Below are 19,082 nucleotides of genomic sequence, written 5' to 3'. Positions count from 1 at the left end.
GAGGTTGCTGAACTTCATCTGTGAAATATAAATGTGTTTGAGTCGAGCTCCACCGCCTACTTTACATAAACCAGACTGGGGAACAGAAATTTATCTCCCCCTGCAATGAAACACAGGTGGCTGTGTATGTATTTCTTCCTAATGTCATCAGAAAATAAACGACCTTGTTTGGAAAACGACATTCATCTGGAGGTAGTGTCTGAAATAAATGATCGTATATTGCTCTACTTTTATCCAGTCTCTCCTGGATTTCATTGTTTCACAGGGCCCTCCTTCTCTTGTGTTTCTTAAGTATGGTTACAGCCTACAGTTTCATCTCAATTTTTTTCTCACCTACTGATATACACATTTTTGTATTATATTCATTCCCTTAATTACAGCATCTTTCCAAATACTGATGATTTTAAGATTTCTTTCCCATCCAGTCCCCTCTTTTGAATCAAGACCTATGCATCCTACTGCCTACAGGATATTTCTGTCTAGACATTCTTGCAAGTCTGTAACCCCAACATATGGGGAAATCATCAAACTCAAATCCACTCCCTCTCCTGTGCACTTTATCTCAAAGGCAGCCATTCAGCAAATACTTGATGCCTGCTTTTTGGCAGATCCACTCTAGATGCTGAGATTACTGTAGTGGAAAAAATAAAATAAAATCTCTATCCTCTAGAACCTAATTTCTAGTAGGGAGAAATAAGCAATGAACAACTGAACATAAATGTATTTATATATAGTGAGACAAAGTGGTAATGTTTATAGCGAAAAGCAAAAATAGGATAAGAGGGATCGAGGATACCAGGGAATATGCTGGGAGTGCTATGTGATATAAGGTTGTTAGAGAAGGCCTAAGCAGTGACATTTAAGCAGATACCTGAAGGAAATAAGGGAGAAAGTCTTGGATATATATGGTAAACGACAGGTACAGGCAGATGTAAGAACAGAGGCAAAAGTCAAGCTATGGGAATGGCACCAGAGCATAGTTAGAGAAGAAAAAGGAAAAGAGGTCGCCCTGGCACATAGTAAGTCCTCTACATATGAATCTTCAAGTTGCAGAACTTTCAAAAATGCCAGCATGCATTCGCTTGTCCAGTCATGTGAGTTAGATCACTTGTCTGGCTTACATTGTCACATGCGTGCATCCTCTACAAGTGGTTGTGCTTTTGTGTACTTTATTGTACAGTACTGTATAGACTACAGTATCTTTCTTTCAAGTCTAGGAGGTCCAGAAGCAAGTGAAAAAGCATCAGTGCTGTATCTGGTACTGCTAAGAAGCGCTAGGAATTGGAGGCCCAGAAAAAGGAAGAAGAGAGAAGAGGAAGAAGTAACTGAAGAACTGAAGTGATTCATGATGCAGGAAATGGCAAGGGAGTTTTCTTTATTTGAGGAGGCACTGTTAGCTTTTGAGCACAGGACCTGAATCTATAATGATACACAAAGGATGTAGCAGCCATTCAGAAAGCAATACTGTACTACAGTGTCATTTATGGTGAGAAAAAAAGAGCTACTACCCAGATAGATCACTGGATCATCTTTTAAAAGAGGGTAGATAGAATTGAATTCAGCAAGGAATCAGAACTTATGTCTTCAGTGTCAGGCATGAGTGACACTGCACCTTGCCCTCCATCTCCTATTGCTGACAATCCTTCAGCTCTACCATCTCCCACCCCTTCTCCCTCCTCCAGTCAGTAGCTCTTCTTGCCTGTTCACTCCATACCAGCCCCTGAATGCCAGCTGTTGTATTGTACTACTCTACTGTGAGATTAAAATGTCTATTTTATTTTTTGTTTGTTATGTATTATTTGTGTGAAAAGTATTATAAACTTATTACAGTACAATACTATATAGCTGATTGTGTTAGTTGGGTACCTAGGTTAACTTTGTGAACAAACTGGACTTATGGACGCAGTCCTGTAATGGAAGTTATTTGTATGTCGGGGACTTACTGAATTTTTCAACAGAAGAGCCTCTTTAACACTTTTTGAAACCTAGTGCCTGACATGATATTACATAATACTAGTTAATACAGTGACCAAATGATGTTTGAGGAAACAGTGTGAAAATAAAATTGCCAGAATCACAAAGAATGTCTCCAGGGGTTATTCCTGTTTCCTGTAGTGATCTCTGGCCAGTCAAGGGCTGGATTGTCTCTGATTCCCATGGCTTGATTTGGGAACTCTGTGATGACTCTGATCACACCAACTTCTGTGCAGCTAGCGGTTCAAAACAGAAAGCAACAATACAGTTCTCTAACGTTTCCTTTAAAGCAAAATGTGTTTATTTAGGATGCACTAGGCATGAGGAGTTTTAGTTGTAGCATTCAAATTCTTAGCTTGTGGCATGTGACCAAGGATCAAGTCAGGGCCCCCCGCATTGGGAGTGCGGAGTCTTACCCCTGGACCACCTGGGAAGTCCCTTAGGTCTCTTTTCTGGTAAGACATTTATATACAATAAGATTCACACATTTTAAGTGTAGAGTTTGATGAATTTTGATAAGTGTATTAATTTCCTATTGCTTCTGTAACAAATTAGGACAAACTTAATTGTTGTTGTCCAGTCGCTAAATTGTGTCTGATTCTTTTTAACCCATGGACTACAGCACACCAGGCTTCCCTGTCCTTCACTATCTCCTGCAGTTTGCTCAAACTCATGTCCATTGAGTCGGGAAAGCCATCCAGCCATCTCATCCTGTCACCCTCTTCTCTTCCTGTCCTCAGTCTTTCCCAGCATCAGGGTCTTTCCCAATGAGTGGGCTCTTTGCATTACGTGGCCAAAGTATTGGAGCTTCAGCTTCAGCATCAGTCCTTCTGATGAATATTGATCTCCTTTAGGATTGACTCGCTTGATCTCCTTCAAGTCCAAGGGACTCTCAAGAGTCTTCTCCAGCACCACAATTCAAAATCATCAGTTCTTCTGTGCTCAGTCTTCTTTATGGTCTAACTCTCACACCCATACCTTACTACTGGAAAAACCATGACTTTTGTTTTGTTTTCCATATTTTTAAATTTATTTACCTTGTATCTGTCTCCCAGCATCTTGGGTAATGCCCAGCATGGTGAGATACTTAGGAAGTGAAAAACGATGACTTTGACTACACGGACTTTTTTCAGAAAGCAATGTTTCTGCTTTTTAATATACTGTATAGGTTTGTCACAGCTTTTCTTCCAAGGAGCAAGGGTCTTTTAATATCAGGGCTGCAGTCACCGTTCATAGTAATTTTGTAGCCCCCAAAAATAAGATCTCTGGTTCCTCTGCCTTTCCTAAATTCAGCGTGTACATCTGCAAGTTCTTGGTTCATATACTGCTGAAGCCTAACTTGAAGGATTTTGAGCATTACCTTGCTAGCAGTGAACTAAAATGGACAGGAATGGGTAAATTTAATGCAGATGACCATTATATCTACCACTGTGGGCAATAATCCATTAGAAGAAATGAAGTAGCCCTCATAGTCAACAAGAGTCCAAAATGCAGTGCCTGTGTGCAATCTCAAAAATGACAGAATGATCTCAGTTTGTTTTCAAGGCAAAACATTCAACATCACAGTAATCCAAGTCTATGCCCCAATTACTAATTACTAATGCCAAAGACGGAGAAGGCAATGGCACCCCACTCCAGTACTTTTGCCTGGAAAATCCCATGGATGGAGGAGCCTGGTAGGCTGCAGTGCATGGGGTCGCTAGAGTCGGACACGACTGAGCGACTTCACTTTCACTTTTCACTTTCATGCATTGGAGAAGGAAATGGCAACCCACTCCAGTGTTCTTGCCTGGAGAATCCCAGGGACGGGGGAGCCTGGTGGGCTGCCGTCTCTGGGGTTGCACGGAGTCGGACACGACTGAAGCGACTTAGCAGCAATGCCAAAGAAGCTGAATCTGAATGGTTCTATGAAGACCTACAAGACCTTCTAGAACTAACACCAAAAAAAGATGCCCTTTTCATCACAAGAGACTGGAATGCAAAAGTAGGAAGTCAAGAAATACCTGGAGTAACAGGCAAGTTTGACCTTGGAGTACAAAATGAAGCAGGGCAAAGGTTAACAGAGTTTTGGCAAGAGAATGCCCTGGTCATAGAAAACACCTTCTTCCAACAACACAAGAGAAGAAGACTGTATACACGGACATCACCATTCAATACCAAAATCAGACTGATTACATTTTGCAGTCGAAGATGGCAAAGCTCTATACAGTCAGCAATGACAAGATCTGGAGCTGACTATGGTTCAGATCATGAAATTCTTACTGCAAAATTCAGGCTTACATTGAAAAAAGTAGGGAAAACTACTAAGCCATTTGATCTAAATCAAATCCCTTATGATTATATAGTGGAGGTGACAATTAGATTCAAGGGATCAGATATGATGAACAGAGTGCCTGGAGAGCTATGGACGGAGGTTTGTAACACTGTGTAGGAGGTGGTGAGCAAAACCATCCCAAAGAAAAAGAAATGCAAGAAAGCAAAGTGATTGTCTGAGAAGGCCATACAAATAGCTAAGAAAAGAAGAGTAGCAAAAGGCAAAGGAGAAAGGGAAAGATATACTCAACTGAATGCAGAGTTCCAGACAATAGCAAGGAGAGATAATAAAGCTTTCTTAAGTGAACAATGCAAAGAAATAGAGATAAACAATAGACTGGGAAAGACTAGAAATCTCTTTAACAAAATTGGAAATACCATTATTTCATGCAAAGATAGGCACAATAAAGGACACAAACGGCAAGGACCTAACAGAAGCAGAAGATATTAAGAAGAAGTGGCAGGAATACAAAACAAGAACTATACAAAAAAGTCTTAATGACCCTGAAAACCAGGATGATGTGGTCACTCACTAACCTAGAGCCAGACATCCTGGGATGTGAAGTCAAGTGGGCCTTAGGAAGCATTACTATGAACAAAGCTAATGGAGGTGATGGAATTCCAGCTGAGCTATTTAAAATTCTAAGAGATGATGCTGTTAAAGTGCTGCACTCAATATGTCAACAAATTTGGAAAACTCAGCAGTGGCCACAGGACTGGAAAAGGTCAGTTTTCCTTCCTATCCCAAAGAAAGGCAATGCCAAAGAATGTTCAAACTACTACACAATTGCCCTCATGTCAGAAGCTTAGTGGCTTAGTACAAAATTCTTGTCTTGCAGTTTGTAGATCAGAAGTCTTAAAAAGGCTCTCACTGGACTAAAACCAAGCTGTTGGCAACTCTGTGTTCCTTCTGGAAATTCTCTTAGACAATTCTTTTTCTTGCTTTCTCTGGCTTCTAGAGGTGGCCCACATCCCTTAACTCTGGACCCCATTCGTCTTCAAAGCCAGCAATTGCATTACTCTAATCTCTGCTTCCCTTGTCACATCTTCTCTGATTCTCATCTTCTTATGTCTCTCTCTTCCACTTTTTTTAGAAAACAATTTATTCATTTATTTATTTTTGGTTGCCCTCAGTCTTTGTTCCTACCTGGAGGCTTCTCTACTTGTGGTGAGCTGGGGTTCCTCTTCATTTCTGTGTGTGGGCTTCCTTTTTTTGGTGGCTTCTCTTGTTGTTTCTCTTGATCTGGCTCTAGGCACATGAGTTTCAGAAGTTGCAGCACTGTCTCAGTAGTTTTGGTCTGCAGGCTCTATAGTCAGGTAAGCCCACAAATTTGATTAATTAGATTAAATGAGCCCATTCTTTGGAGGATATAGTAAAAATCCCAGCAAGTTATATTATGTATCTTGATAAACTGATTTTAAAGTGTATTGAAAGATCCAAAATAACCAACAGGATACTGAAGTTAACAATCTGGAGAAGGAAATGGCCACCTACTCCAGTATTTTTTCCTGGAAAATTCCATGGACAGAGGAGCCTGGTGGGCTACAGTCCATGGGGTCACAAAAGTTGGGCATGACTTAGCAGCTAAACCTCCACCACCACCACTGAAGAACAAGGTTGGAGGTCTGACATTATTTAGCTTCAAGATTTGTTATAAAACTACAGTGATCAAGACAGTATGGTGTTGGTGAAAGAATAAATAAATAGATTAATGGAACAGAATAAAGAGCCTAGATATAGACCTAAACCAATCCAGTCAACTGATCTTTGACGAAGGAGCAAAGACAACTTAATAAAGAATTGTATTTTCAACAAACAATTCAGAAACAACTACATGCAAAATAAAAATGAATCTAGACATAGATCCTATGTCACAAATATTAATTCAAGTAGATGATGTGCATGCACACTTAATCTCTCATTAGTGTCTAACTCTTTGCAACCCCATGGACTATAGCCTACCAGACTTTCTGTTCATGGAATTTTCTGGGCAAGAAAACTGGAGTGGGTTGCCATTTCAAAAGTAGATGACAAGCCAGACCTAAATGTAAAATGTAAAACCTTTCTGGATAACATAGGAGAAAACCTAGCTGATCTCAGGTTTGGTGATAACTATTTACCACACTACACAGCTTATAGGATCTCAATTCAATGCTCAGGGGTTGAACCTGAGCCAGGGTAGTGAAAGCACTGAATCCTGATCACTAGACCATCAGGGAACTCCTGGTGATGACTTTTTAAAAAATATTTAATTATTTATTTGAGTGTCTTATTTGTGGCATGTGGGATCCAATTCCTCTACCAGGGACTGAACCCCGGCTCTGTGCATTGGGAGACGGGAGTCTGAGCCACTGAACTACCAGGGAAGTCCCTGGAAATGATTTTTTAGATACTATACCAAGAATATAATCTGTGAAAGAAAAAATATTGAAGAATTGGAGTCCATTAAAATTAAAATCTTCTCTCTATGAAAGCCCATGGAAAGAGAATGACAGACTGGAGAAAATACTTACAAAATACATATTTGATGAAGGAGTTCATGATCTGAGCCACAGTCACTTACATTGAAATAATGATTTTTAAATAATAAATTTAAAAATTTTTAAAAATCCAGAATAGCTATGGCTATCCAAAGTGAGAAAAACAAAACTAAGGCCCTGTATTATCAGATAATATTACTTAATTTTTAAAATAATTTATTTAGTTAATCAGAGGATATTTGTTTTACAATGTTGTATCAGTTCTGCCATACAACAACATGAACCAGCCATAGGTATAGATATGTCCCCTCCATCTTGAATCTCCTTCCCACCTCCTGCCCCATACTGCCCCTCTAGGCTATCACAGAGCACCAGGTTGAGCTCCTTGCATTGTACAGCAAATTCCCACAGGCTATCTATTTTACATGTGGTAATGTACATGTTTTAATGCTACTCTTTCAATTCGTCCCACCCTCTTCTTCCCCCACTATGTCCAGAAGTTCTCTATGTCTGTGTCTCTATTGCTGCCCTAAAAGTATGTTCATCAGTACCCTTTTTCTAGATTCCATATATATTCTTTAATATATGAATTTGTTTTTCTCTTTGACTTCCTTCACTCTGTATAACAGGCTCTAGGTTCATCCACCTCACTAGAACTGGCTCAAATTCATTCCTTTTCATGGCTGAGTAATACTCCATTGTATATATGTACCACTACTTCTTTATCTGTTCATTTGTTGATGGTTATCTAGGTTGTTTCCATGTCCTGGCTATTGTAAATAATGCTGGAAGATATTATTACTTAATTTTAAGTTAAAGAAATTAAGATAGTGTTATTTTAGTGTAAAGACAAACGTAGGCCTATGGGGCAGAATAGAAAGTCTAGGGAAAAACAGACACATATACAGTTCCCTGTTTGATGACAGGGAGACAGTGCAATTCAGTAGGGGAAAAATTGACTTTTCAATAAATAATACTGGGTTAATTGAAATAATACATTAAAGAAAATGAATTTAATACTTATCTCACACTACACATAAATTCAAAATGGAATATAAACTTAAATGTTAAAAATAAAATACTTAAACTTCTAGACAGAAACATAGAACAGCTTCATGTCTTTAGTGTAGGCAAATATTTCTGAACTAGGATGCAAAATAGCACTAACTGTAAAGGCTGATAAGTTGGACTTCATTAAAATTAAAAAGTTCAAAATACAAAATTAGGAGAACTAAAGATGTACCACAAATTGGGAGAACATATTTGCAACACATATCTGACAAAGGACTTGTATTCACAATACATAAAAGCCAACACATTGGAAAAGACCCTGATGCTGGGAAAGATTGAAGGCAGCAGGAGGAGGTAACGACAGAGGGCAAGATGTTTGGATGGCATCACCAACTCAATGGATATGAGTTTGAGCAAGCTCCGAGAGATGGTGAAGGACAGGGAAGCCTGGTGTGCTGCATTCCATTCGGTTGCAGAGTTGGACACAACTGAATGACTGAACAAGAAATGAACTACAAATCATTTTTTAAAAAACTGGCAATCAACCCAATTTCTTAAATAGGGAAGAACATATGGGAAGATGTAAAATATCATAATCATCAAAAATACAAGTCAAACTCACAAAGAACTATCACTACATTCTGGCCCGAGTAGCCGAAATTAAAATGATAATACCCAGTATTGGCTAGACTGTGAAGCAACCGGAAGCCTCATAGGTTGCTTTCAGTAGTGTGAACTGTTACATTTGGAAAACATTTTCACAGCACGTAATAAAGTTAAAAACACATATATTCTGTAGACCCGCAATTCCACATTTACATCTATTCAGTTCAGTCTCTCAGTTGTGTCCGACTCTTTGCGACCCCATGAATCGCAGCACACCAGGCCTCCCTGTCCATCACCAACTCCCGGAGTTCACTCAGACTCACGTCCATAGAGTCAGTGATGCCATCCAGCCATCTCATCCTCTGTCGTCCCCTTCTCCTCTTGCCCCCAATCCCTCCCAGCATCAGAGTCTTTTCCAATGAGTCAACTGTTTGCATGAGGTGGCTAAAGTACTGGAGTTTCAGCTTTAGCATCATTCCTTCCAAAGAAATCCCAGGGCTGATCTCCTTCAGAATGGACTGGTTGGATCTCCTTGCAGTCCAAGGGACTCTCAAGAGTCTTCTCCAACACCACAGTTCAAAAGCATCAATTCTTCGGCGCTCAGCCTTCTTCACAGTCCAACTCTCACATCCATACATGACCACTGGAAACCATAGCCTTGACTAGACAGACCTTTGTTGGCAAAGTAATGTCTCTGCTTTTGAATATGCTATCTAGGTTAGTCATAACTTTCCTTCCAAGGAGTAAGCGTCTTTTAATTTCATGGCTGCAGTCACCATCTGTAGTGATTTTGGAGCCCAGAAAAATAAAGTCTGACACTGTTTCCACTGTTTCCCCATCTATTTCCCATGAAGTGATGGGACCAGATGCCATGATCTTCGTTATCTGAATGTTGAGCTTAAAGCCAACTTTTTCACTCTCCACTTTCACTTTCATCAAGAGGCTTTTTAGTTCCTCTTCACTTTCTGCCATAAGGGTGGTGTCATCTGCATATCTGAGGTTATTGATATTTCTCCCGGCAATCTTGATTCCAGTTTGTGTTTCTTCCAGCGTTTCTCATGATGTATCTATCTAATAAATCAATGATTATGTTCATCTGAAACTATGCACAAGAAAGTTCATGGGGCCTGGGGGTCCCAGAGGGGGATGGGAGCGGAGAACAACAGAGAAAAGGTATTCATGGGAGGGCATACATCAGCATAGTGCTGTGTCCACCTGTTGTTCCCAGTGTCTAACAAATGATTGTCGACAATGATGGCATTTGATGATTTTCTTTTAAAAAGGGTTTGTTTGTTTTAAGGTGGAGAAAGGGAGGAGAGGCCGGGAGTGGGAAGCTTGGAGAAGTGGAAGCTTTTCTCATGCTTGTGATTTGGTGACTACTCTAAATGCTGATTCATTAGGGATTATTACGGCTGATGTCAGTGGGTTGTGATGATGGGTAGAGGGGCAGAAGATGGGGAGAGAAGAAAAGGGGGAGACAGAGAGGGCACAGGCTCATTTAAAGTGACGAAGCCTTTCCTCACCAAGGATGCTTCAGGAAGAAAGATCTGAAATCCACAGTTCGAACAAAGTGATGTACACGCAGGCACAGTGAGTTAGCCGTGGAGTCCTGTTGAATGTAGCACAATGGGGCAAAAAGCTTCCCTCTCCCAGGGCTGCCTCGGGAGGAGGGGAAGAGAAAGGGTGGGCATGGGTGGGGAAGGCAGAGATCTCTGTTATGCTGGTCCATTTAATGATGTAACTTTACATATTATTTTAGCTTTAAAAGGAAATAAAGGTTCAGATTTGAAAGGGGGGTAGGGTGGGGGGTGGGGAAATGTCAACAAAAGAACATTGATTGTAATGTGAGAAAAGTGTATTTTTGTATTTTAATAAATATTGTTCAATTAAAAAAAAAAAAAGAAAGTTCAGTGCTTTTTATAATAACCACAAATTGAAAGCCAAATGCCTATCAACATTTGAGTGGATAAGTAAATTGTGGTACAACCATAAAATGGACGTTTATAAATAGGAACAAACTGCTTTTAACTGCTTTAAGAAAAAACAGATGAATCTCAAAGACAATACTGAGTGAAAGAAGCCAGACTTATAAGAATGCAGAGTCTACTTGATTCAATATGTATAAAGTTTTAAACAAATGAGAGGGAACATGAGGGAGCATGCATGGTGACTAAGGGGTGCAAACTTGTAGAGATCATCATGCTGTGCACTTAAAATCTGGGTGCTTTACTGTATATAACTTATACTTTAATAGAATAAAAGAATAAAAATGACTGAAAGAATAGAAGGTATTTAAGCGTCAAGCTAGAAATGATCTCAAACGGTGTTGTCTTGAGTTCTAGGAAGCTTACCACTCCAACAGGAAGCTATAAATCACCACGCCCCTTTAGCTCTCCAATTCATACCCTTAAGAAATATACATAAATTTTCTTTTACCACTCTGTTCTTTTGTTCCTCCTATCATACTCACGAAATTTGAGGGTGTTTCCCCATTGTCTTATTTTTTGTTGTTGGTACAATTATTTTTGAAAGGGGAAGCGTGTTATGTTTTCAGAAAACAAGACAAAAAGTTTTCTTACATTTTTCTGAAATGGAGTAAGTAGTTAAGAAAAGACTATTTAAAGAGAGTAGTTGAGAAGATAATGACCAGTGGGTGGCCGAAATAGCTCAGTTGGGAGAGCGTTAGACTGAAGATCTAAAGGTCCCTGGTTCAATCCCGGGTTTCGGCAACTGTTTTCTTACCCTTTTGTAACGTGAACTACAAGATACTGATGCCAAACTAAATGTCCATCGCCTTCAAATATACAATATAATAAGTCTATAGTGCCTTTTATATACTGAGGAATTGCATACATTTACCCTCAATTTCTATGGCAAAACGTAATTCTGTGCCTATATACAGTAATTCTTCCACAACTACCAGTAATTCCTTAAGGTAAAGAGGGGAAAAAAACCCAAAGCAAAACACTTAGTGCTTTATATTTATGTATTTATTTAGATGTTATTAAAGGCATCTATAAGAAGCAGGGCACGAGCAATTTCAATTGTCCCTTATTTACAGTAATTCTTTCGGAGTTCAAATTGCTAAAACACGCTCATTCTTTAGCGATGGCTTTCTGAGTGAACATCAGGGGTCTATATACACATTTTGGAATGTAGAAGAATCCTCAAAAGCCAGAAGGTAGTTGATTTGGAAAAGTACAGAGGACGTGGGACTAAGAGTTAACAGATTTCGTTTCTGTGACTTTTGAGCACCTGTAAGCCTTACTAGGACAAGAGCTCTTGAAGACTAGAGAAGTAAAACCTAGAAGACTGGCGGGACTTGAGCCTTTCACTATTGAATACTTAAGCAACCACTAGCAACTCACATGGAGAAGGCAATGGAACCCCACTCCAGTACTCTTGCCCGGAAAATCCAATGGATGAAGGCGTCTGATAGGCTGCAGTCCATGGAGTCGCTAAGAGTTGGACACGACTGAGCGACTTCACTTTCACTTTTCACTTTCATGCATTGGAGAAGGAAATGGCAACCCACTCCAGTGTTCTTGCCTGGAGAATCCCAGGGGCGGGGGAGCCGGGTGGGCTGCTGTCTATGGGGTCGCACAGAGTCGGACACGACTGAAGCGACTTAGCAGCAGCAGCAGCAGCAGCAGCAACTCACACTTCCCCCTTGCATCAGCGTCGGCTTAAAATTCGACAAAAATCATTACTTGTTGATTCATTTAGCTTTAAATGAATATATTCAGTGAAAATTTAACTAGGGGTAGGTCAGCAGGAGAGTTCAAAAAGTAGGGAAAAAACCAAAACAAAACAAAACAATGCAACCCCAGGAAATGTAAAGGGACATTTCCCGAGGCTGCAGGAGATTCCTTCAACTTTAGGTGATAAAAACTATAGCCTCCCCGAGGGCCAACGAGCTCATCTCACTCTATCTTCTCCAACCTCGTGCTTGGATCCTTCCATTCGCAAAATGGAAGATGAGTGATACAGAGAATGCACTGTATCACTGGGTGAAAATTTTAATACCAACTTGAAAACATTAGGTCTCTAAGTTACAAATTATTTGCAATTTGTGATATAGTAGGGACATGCTTTTAAAAACGGAAGGCTCCCTTCACCCACTATTGAAGATCCTATTACAGTGCTTTTTCTACAAATAAGCTATGCTCAATTTCTGCACGAAAATTTATCCGTGGATTTTCTAGTCCAAATACGAAGAATTGAAATAGTATAGATTCCTCATTAAAATCTATGAATGTGGTCTGAGGAAGAGGGATAAAAACATTATTTTTTATAATTTTTTAGACCAAAAGAAAAATGTAAACCAATTTACTTTCATAAAAGAGAGACACTCCTGTGGTGGCCGGTTAGCTCAGTTGGTTAGAGCGTGGTGCTAATAACGCCAAGGTCGCGGGTTCGATCCCCGTACGGGCCATTCCTGGCTTGATTTTGGACTTAAGATACCCGCTGGGTGGACCTTTACAACCCACGGTTATTATAATCCGAGGTCCACAAGCTTAAACTTTTCCCTCGTGGCGGTGAACTTTACCTACGGTGCAGAGCGAGGATAGAAGTTACACATTCAGAAATCTAGCCACCTATGAAGATCCTCTTTTGGTATAGTTTGAGAAATTCCCCCTCACTTGGCAGTGATCTCCCCCAGCCTCTCTGTTCTGCCTCAACGCAGAGAAAGAGGCAAGTCTGTTCTCTTTGGAGATGCCGCTCCAACGCTGCCTTTCCACGCCTTCCTTACACACTCATCTTCTTTTAAAAAATAGTGGGGAGATTCCTCTTGGTTTTTCTGTCCACTTGAGGTCCAGTTTCCCAGCTCCTGCGTATGTCCTAAGATTGACGTTTCCGGCTGGTAGGGTAGATACCAGGGATGAAAAGAACCCACTGGACCTCAAGGGTGTGTGTGCTAAGCCGCTTCGGTAGTGTCAGACTCTGCGACCCTATGGACTCTGGCCCGCTGGCTCCTCTGTCCTTGGGATTGTCCAGGCAAGAATACTGGAGGCCTTCTTCCAGGGAGTCTTCCCGACCCAGGGGTGGAACCCTCGTCTCCGATGTCTCCTGTGTTGGCAGTTCTGTACCACTAGTGACACCTGGGAAGCAAAACGCAGACGCCCGAACAGGGACTTGAACCCTGGACCCTCAGATTAAAAGTCTGATGCTCTACCGACTGAGCTATCCGGGCTCACAACGACCGTGCCCATCCTGAGGTAAAAAACCTTCCTCATCGCGTCTCTACCACACTTCTTGACTCAGCATTTCCATAGGAGATGTCTCTTTTTGCCAGTAGCTATGCGAGGAATGGCACCCCACTCCAGTACTCTTGCCTAGAAAATCCCATGGACGGAGGAGCCTGGTAGGCTGCAGTCCATGGGGTTGCTGAGGGTCGGACACGACTGAGCGACTTCACTTTCACTTTTCATTTTCATGCATTGGAGAAGGAAATGGCAACCCACTCCAGTGTTCTTGCCTGGAGAATCCCAGGGACGGGGGAGCCTCGTGGGCTGCCGTCTATGGGGTCGCACAGAGTCGGACACGACTGAAGCGACTTAGCAGCAGCAGCAGCATGCGAGGAAAGAGCTTTGCAGGATGGTCTTCAGAGTCAGGACTCTTCCCAGTTGGAAAAAAAATACTGATGCAGAAGATACTGGTAGGGACATTTTTTTCTTTTCGTTTTTCTTTAAAGTTTCGTTGATGTAAAAACCTCCCTTCTGATGGTCTTTTTCAGTCAGTCACTTTTCTCAAGTTCAAGAAGCGATGAAAAGTAGGAAGAAAAGCTTTCTGGATGGGTCCTTTGATGATTCTTGAAGTCTCTTTCAGACTCAACGGACGGAAAATGAAGGATCAGTTCCACGAAAATATATTCGAAGGACTTTAAAAACTTGTTTCAGTATCCTTTAGAAAAGAGTACCTAGAAGGGAAAAAAGTCAGCCTAACGAGCCAGCCAGGAGTCGAACCTAGAATCTTCTGATCCGTAGTCAGACGCGTTATCCATTGCGCCACTGGCCCTCGCTGGTTAAGCGTTCCTCACGTTCATGTTTTCATCATTATCCGCAGTTCATGCCAACCAAAGACATGATTAATTTTTTTAAATCTAGTAAGGGGTTAAAACCAGAGACTAAATTGACTTCGGGAAAGCATGCTTTCTTTTCTGATTTGGTTCCATAACATGTATTTACAGAAAATGCTTTCTTTGAAAACAATGAGGAGTCTTCACTTACTTGCTGACTATGCATTGACAACTTGTTTACTTGTTTGCTGCTTAGTATGAAATCTCTGTGGACTCAGTTATCTATTTCTTATTCCACTTCAAATCCTGTCTTACCCAGCGTATATTAGTGCTAGTTTTGAGGTCTTCATTCCGCACCCCCGCCCCCCGCCCCACAACACCCACACACATCGTTCTTTCCTACAGAATGTTCATCTGCCCTCAAAATCCTATAAGGAGACAAGGATTCAATAGAAGTATTCATTTTAAGAATCTCATTTAACAAACTCAAAAAACAGAATAAAATTGGCTTAAAAATGTACTTAGCTGTTCAAAGTAGGCAAAACAGCTGAAAATGCAACAGTGCTTTTAAAGAGTGGTTTAGTACGTTGAGAAGGAGACAAGACTTTGTATGGTTTTGAAATTCAAAACAAAGTGAGAATTTAAAATATATTCTCTCTGTGCCTCAATTTCCTCCTTTGTATAAAAGGCTTTCTCTTAAAGAGAGCGTGGCAAATGCCGTGGAGTATTATCTTCCATTTTTATGGCTCTCACCTGCAGCCGCTGATATCAGGACAAACACTGAAGATGGTTGCCTGGGAATGATTTAAAGTAGCTGCAGCTCTCTATAATCACAAATCACAAAGAGAAACTATTTCCCAACGTCTCCTCTGTTCGCTTTGCTACTGTCATCACTCTTACAGACTTAACAAACCATCTCAACGAAGCCAGTATGTTTGAGCGTGATCCAAGCCTCTTGTAGACAGTGGGTAGGCTGGGCTCTGGATGCTCACAGAGGCTCAGACTATGAAAGGGAACTCTGAAACTCTAAGCTGGCTGGCGCCCACTCTCTTTAAAATTTTCAGAACTGCCTTTCAATAGATTTTTCTGTAATGCATGCTGCGTGGGACGGCAGCAAATTATTTGGAAGTTTCAAGAGTCAAGGATACACCGAAAACGAGAACGCTGTGAGCAGGACTTGAACCTGCGCGGGGAAACCCCATTGGATTTCGAGTCCAACGCCTTAACCACTCGGCCATCACAGCTCAGCAAGACCAGTTTTACTCATTCGACTAAAAACCAGTATTTATCGTTTCCCTGCAAGGTTGAAAGAAGAGAGGACCACCGGTTTCTGAGTGTCCCCAAGAAGACCTTCTCCAACCCCAAGCTTGCATATTTCACTTAGTGACAATTTCAACTTTTCAGGTATTTAGGCAGAAAAAAAAAATCTTGGCAATATTCTTTACTTCAAATTTTCTTTCATTCCGTGGATGTGAGGAAATTGTCTTGTTCTACCTTCAAAATGTGTTTAGATGTGAAAAACTTTTCACCCCTCCAACTGCCACAGCCCTGCTCCAAGAAAGCTTCATCTCGTTTCTGTTTCCTTTTGCCTTTATCTAGTCAAAGTATCCAGAATATGCGATCTGGTGTGACTTAACCTCTAAGGAAAAAAGTCAGTTAAAGTCCACCAATAAATCTGAATGAATTCACATCAGAAAGAATCCTCTTAGTCTACTGGTTGGACTATTGGGGGCAAATTCTGGGCCCTAGCTTCCCATCCGGAGAGCCCAGTCTCTGTCGCCCCCATGTGGTCACTGAATGCAGGCGCGGTCGTTAACTGAGCTGAACACCTGGAGACAGTGTCATTTCCCTGAAGGTGGATCAAGTGAAAGCATGCTATTTCTTGTGTTAGGCCCATTCCAAAAGAAAAACCATCCCTCTAAAGTGACTTTTAGCAAAATACATCATGAAATACACACAAACAAGCCGCCAAACTTTTCAACCCTTTCTTATTTCCGGGAAATCCCCAAACTGCTGGCACGTAACTGATTTCAGGAATGCTCAAGATCCTTCCTTTCATCCGAGGCCGTTTCCGCCTGCTGGCCTCCCACTTAGGGCGGAGCTGGATGCCAGATGCTGAGTTTTAGGAGAACGTAGAGTTTGATTCCGCTGAAGAGGAGGCTCTCCGCAACAGCCAAGGCCGGGAGTCCGCCCTGGGCCTGGGGGGTGAGCGGGGGGGAGGTGGGGGCGGGTCTGGCTTGTTCCACTGCGGTTGAATAGCCTAAAATCTAGCCCCACGGAGAAACAGTCCCAGAGGATCTTTCTGGGGTGGTGGGAACAGAGGGGAAGGGCGCTCCCCAAAATGCAGGTAAGAGCCTTCTTGCTCCAGCACAGATACCCGGGGAGTTTTTGAGGACAGGAATCTCCTCTTATCCATTCCCCAACCCCAATTGCTCCCCACAACTCTTTTTTCCCAATCTATGCCTGATGAGCTTTGGAACTACTGGATGGTACTAATAGGAGTAATAATAACTGAACAGTTGTGAGATCGCTGTCTGGTTTTGAGGTGAAGCACTTTTGTCTCTCTGAAGGTCAGGAGAAAGTCACTTTGCAGAAAACCTGTTCGTCCAAGACAGACACACGGCGCAGGCCTGGTGCATCAGGGGTCTCCTCCGGTTGACCCAGGCTGGCCCCTCGGTCCTTCCAGCAGGAGAACGCCGAGTGCAGGAGGGGAAAGAGCGGGTGGGAAAGGGGAAACCCGGGCTTCAGAGCAGAGGGCGTCCAGACAGCTTTTCGTTTTAAACCCCTCGGCCTCAAGAGAAGGGCAAATGTGGTATATTTTTGAAGTCTGGTACCGCAAAAACAACGTACAGAGGTCTTCTGTGGAAATAGAAAACGATCCCCAGCTGAAGCCTGTTTCCGCCCGGTTTCGAACCGGGGACCTTTCGCGTGTTAGGCGAACGTGATAACCACTACACTACGGAAACCAGACATGACGGGCGAATGCTGCTGCTGCTGCCAAGTCGCTTCAGTCGTGTCCGACTCTGCGACCCCCATGGACTGCAGCCTACCAGGCTTCCCTGTCCATGGGATTCTCCAGGCAAGAACACTGGAGTGGGTTGCCATTTCCTTCTCCAATGCATGAAAGTGGAAAGTGAAAGTGAAGTCACTCAGTCGTGTCTGACTCTTAGCGACCCCATGGACTGCAGCCCACCAGGCTCCTCCATCCATGGGATTATCCGGGCAACAGTACTGGAGTGGGGTGCCATTGCCTTCTCCCTGAGGGGCGAATAGGTAGAGGTAAATATTCTTTCTTGTTCTAGGTCTTTGAAATGTTTCCATTTTTCTTTCTTCGTTTTTTTTTTTTTTTTTCTTTTTAAAATCAATAACAAATACAAGTAGAAATGTGTTTACCAAACATATCTACCATAATGTTCAGAAAAACCTGCTTGAACGGCCAAAAAATTGGAATGCCCTTGAAGGCTTCCAAGAGAAAATGACACCAAATCTAAGACTTAATAGATGAAAAGAAGTATGATGCTTAGAGGTTAATAAGGGAATTTTTTTGTTGTTGGGAAGTGAACGAAATAGGAATAATCTTCGGGGTGGAGGGGGTGGGAATCCAAGCATTTGAAGCAAGACATGGAAAGAAATAAGACTAAATGGTTATATATGGGCCAGATCAAAGGCAAGATGGATGTGCCTCCCAAACTGGGGAAGGTATATTTCAATTTGAATCTGATGAGAGAGGGAGTGGAGACTAATCTTTAATTCTTGGAGTGTAGATGTCATCTATATTTACACTTAAGGTTTTTGTTTTCTTTTTAAGTGTGATTTACATACATTAAAATGCTCTAAACTTAAGGGTACTTATAGCTCAGTGGGGGAAAACATGTGACAACTCATTCATTGAATAAGCTCAGCAAATAACAATCTGCATAAACATAAAGAAAACTATAACTAGCCAAATTATGTTGATATTCTTGTAAAACAAAGATTTAAAACATCTTAAAAGCAGCTGGAGGGAAATGATACTACATCTTAGGTTAAATAAAGATTAAATGGAATAAGAAATATTAATTCAAAGGAAGGTAGAAAAGGAGGAACCAAGAACAAGTAGGATAAGTGGAAAACAAATAATGATGTCAACTTAAACCCAGATATATATAATTGCTTTTAATGTAAATGGAATAAATAATTAAAAGGCATAAATGGGCTGGCTAAATAGTAAAATAAAGAAAACAAGAGCCTTTTGTGTCCTGCTTACAAGAAATATACTTGAAAAATAAGACAACAGGTTGAAAATAAAGTGTCGGGGAACTATGCAAACATCAACCATTAGAAACTTGGTTGACAAATAGAGGAGACATCAAAGTAAAAAGTAAGACCAGAGATAAAGAACATTTCACAATGATAAAGTGATCAACTCAGCAAGAAGACACGTCAATTCTTATATGAAGCCAAACTGAGAAAACTAAAACAAGAACCACAATAAGCAGAGCTATGGTTGGTGATTTTAAAGATCACTTTTAGTAGCTGATGAGAAACTTACAGAAAAGGGGAAATAAGTAGGAATTGAGGACACGAGCCATAGTAGTACCTATTCAACTTGATCTAGTTGACATTTATCACACAGAACATCCAACTACTGCAGAATTCTCATTATTTTCAAGTGCACATTAAACCTACACCAAAACAA

General features: G+C 41.3%; 6 non-coding genes across 6 annotated transcripts; 2 read left to right on the top strand and 4 right to left on the bottom strand.

Annotated features, from left to right (window-relative positions):
- The first annotated feature begins 11,041 nt into the window (after window positions 1-11,041).
- Window positions 11,042-11,114, top strand: TRNAF-GAA (transfer RNA phenylalanine (anticodon GAA)). The gene has a single exon. It is a non-coding gene; the product is annotated as a tRNA-Phe (tRNA).
- A 1,632-nt stretch (window positions 11,115-12,746) lies between these two features.
- TRNAI-AAU (transfer RNA isoleucine (anticodon AAU)) lies at window positions 12,747-12,820 on the top strand. The gene has a single exon. It is a non-coding gene; the product is annotated as a tRNA-Ile (tRNA).
- A 686-nt stretch (window positions 12,821-13,506) lies between these two features.
- TRNAK-UUU (transfer RNA lysine (anticodon UUU)) lies at window positions 13,507-13,579 on the bottom strand. Its single transcript has one exon. It is a non-coding gene; the product is annotated as a tRNA-Lys (tRNA).
- A 751-nt stretch (window positions 13,580-14,330) lies between these two features.
- On the bottom strand, window positions 14,331-14,403 carry TRNAR-ACG (transfer RNA arginine (anticodon ACG)). The gene has a single exon. It is a non-coding gene; the product is annotated as a tRNA-Arg (tRNA).
- Window positions 14,404-15,566: 1,163 nt separating this feature from the next.
- TRNAS-CGA (transfer RNA serine (anticodon CGA)) lies at window positions 15,567-15,648 on the bottom strand. The gene has a single exon. It is a non-coding gene; the product is annotated as a tRNA-Ser (tRNA).
- A 1,649-nt stretch (window positions 15,649-17,297) lies between these two features.
- On the bottom strand, window positions 17,298-17,370 carry TRNAV-AAC (transfer RNA valine (anticodon AAC)). The gene has a single exon. It is a non-coding gene; the product is annotated as a tRNA-Val (tRNA).
- Window positions 17,371-19,082: the final 1,712 nt, after the last annotated feature.

Source organism: Bos taurus, chromosome 23 (assembly GCF_002263795.3).
Source record: "Bos taurus isolate L1 Dominette 01449 registration number 42190680 breed Hereford chromosome 23, ARS-UCD2.0, whole genome shotgun sequence".
Classification (NCBI taxonomy): Eukaryota; Metazoa; Chordata; class Mammalia; order Artiodactyla; family Bovidae; genus Bos; species Bos taurus.
The sequence above is the reverse complement of the archived record's forward strand: the minus strand, read 5'-3'. Positions and strand labels throughout refer to the sequence as shown.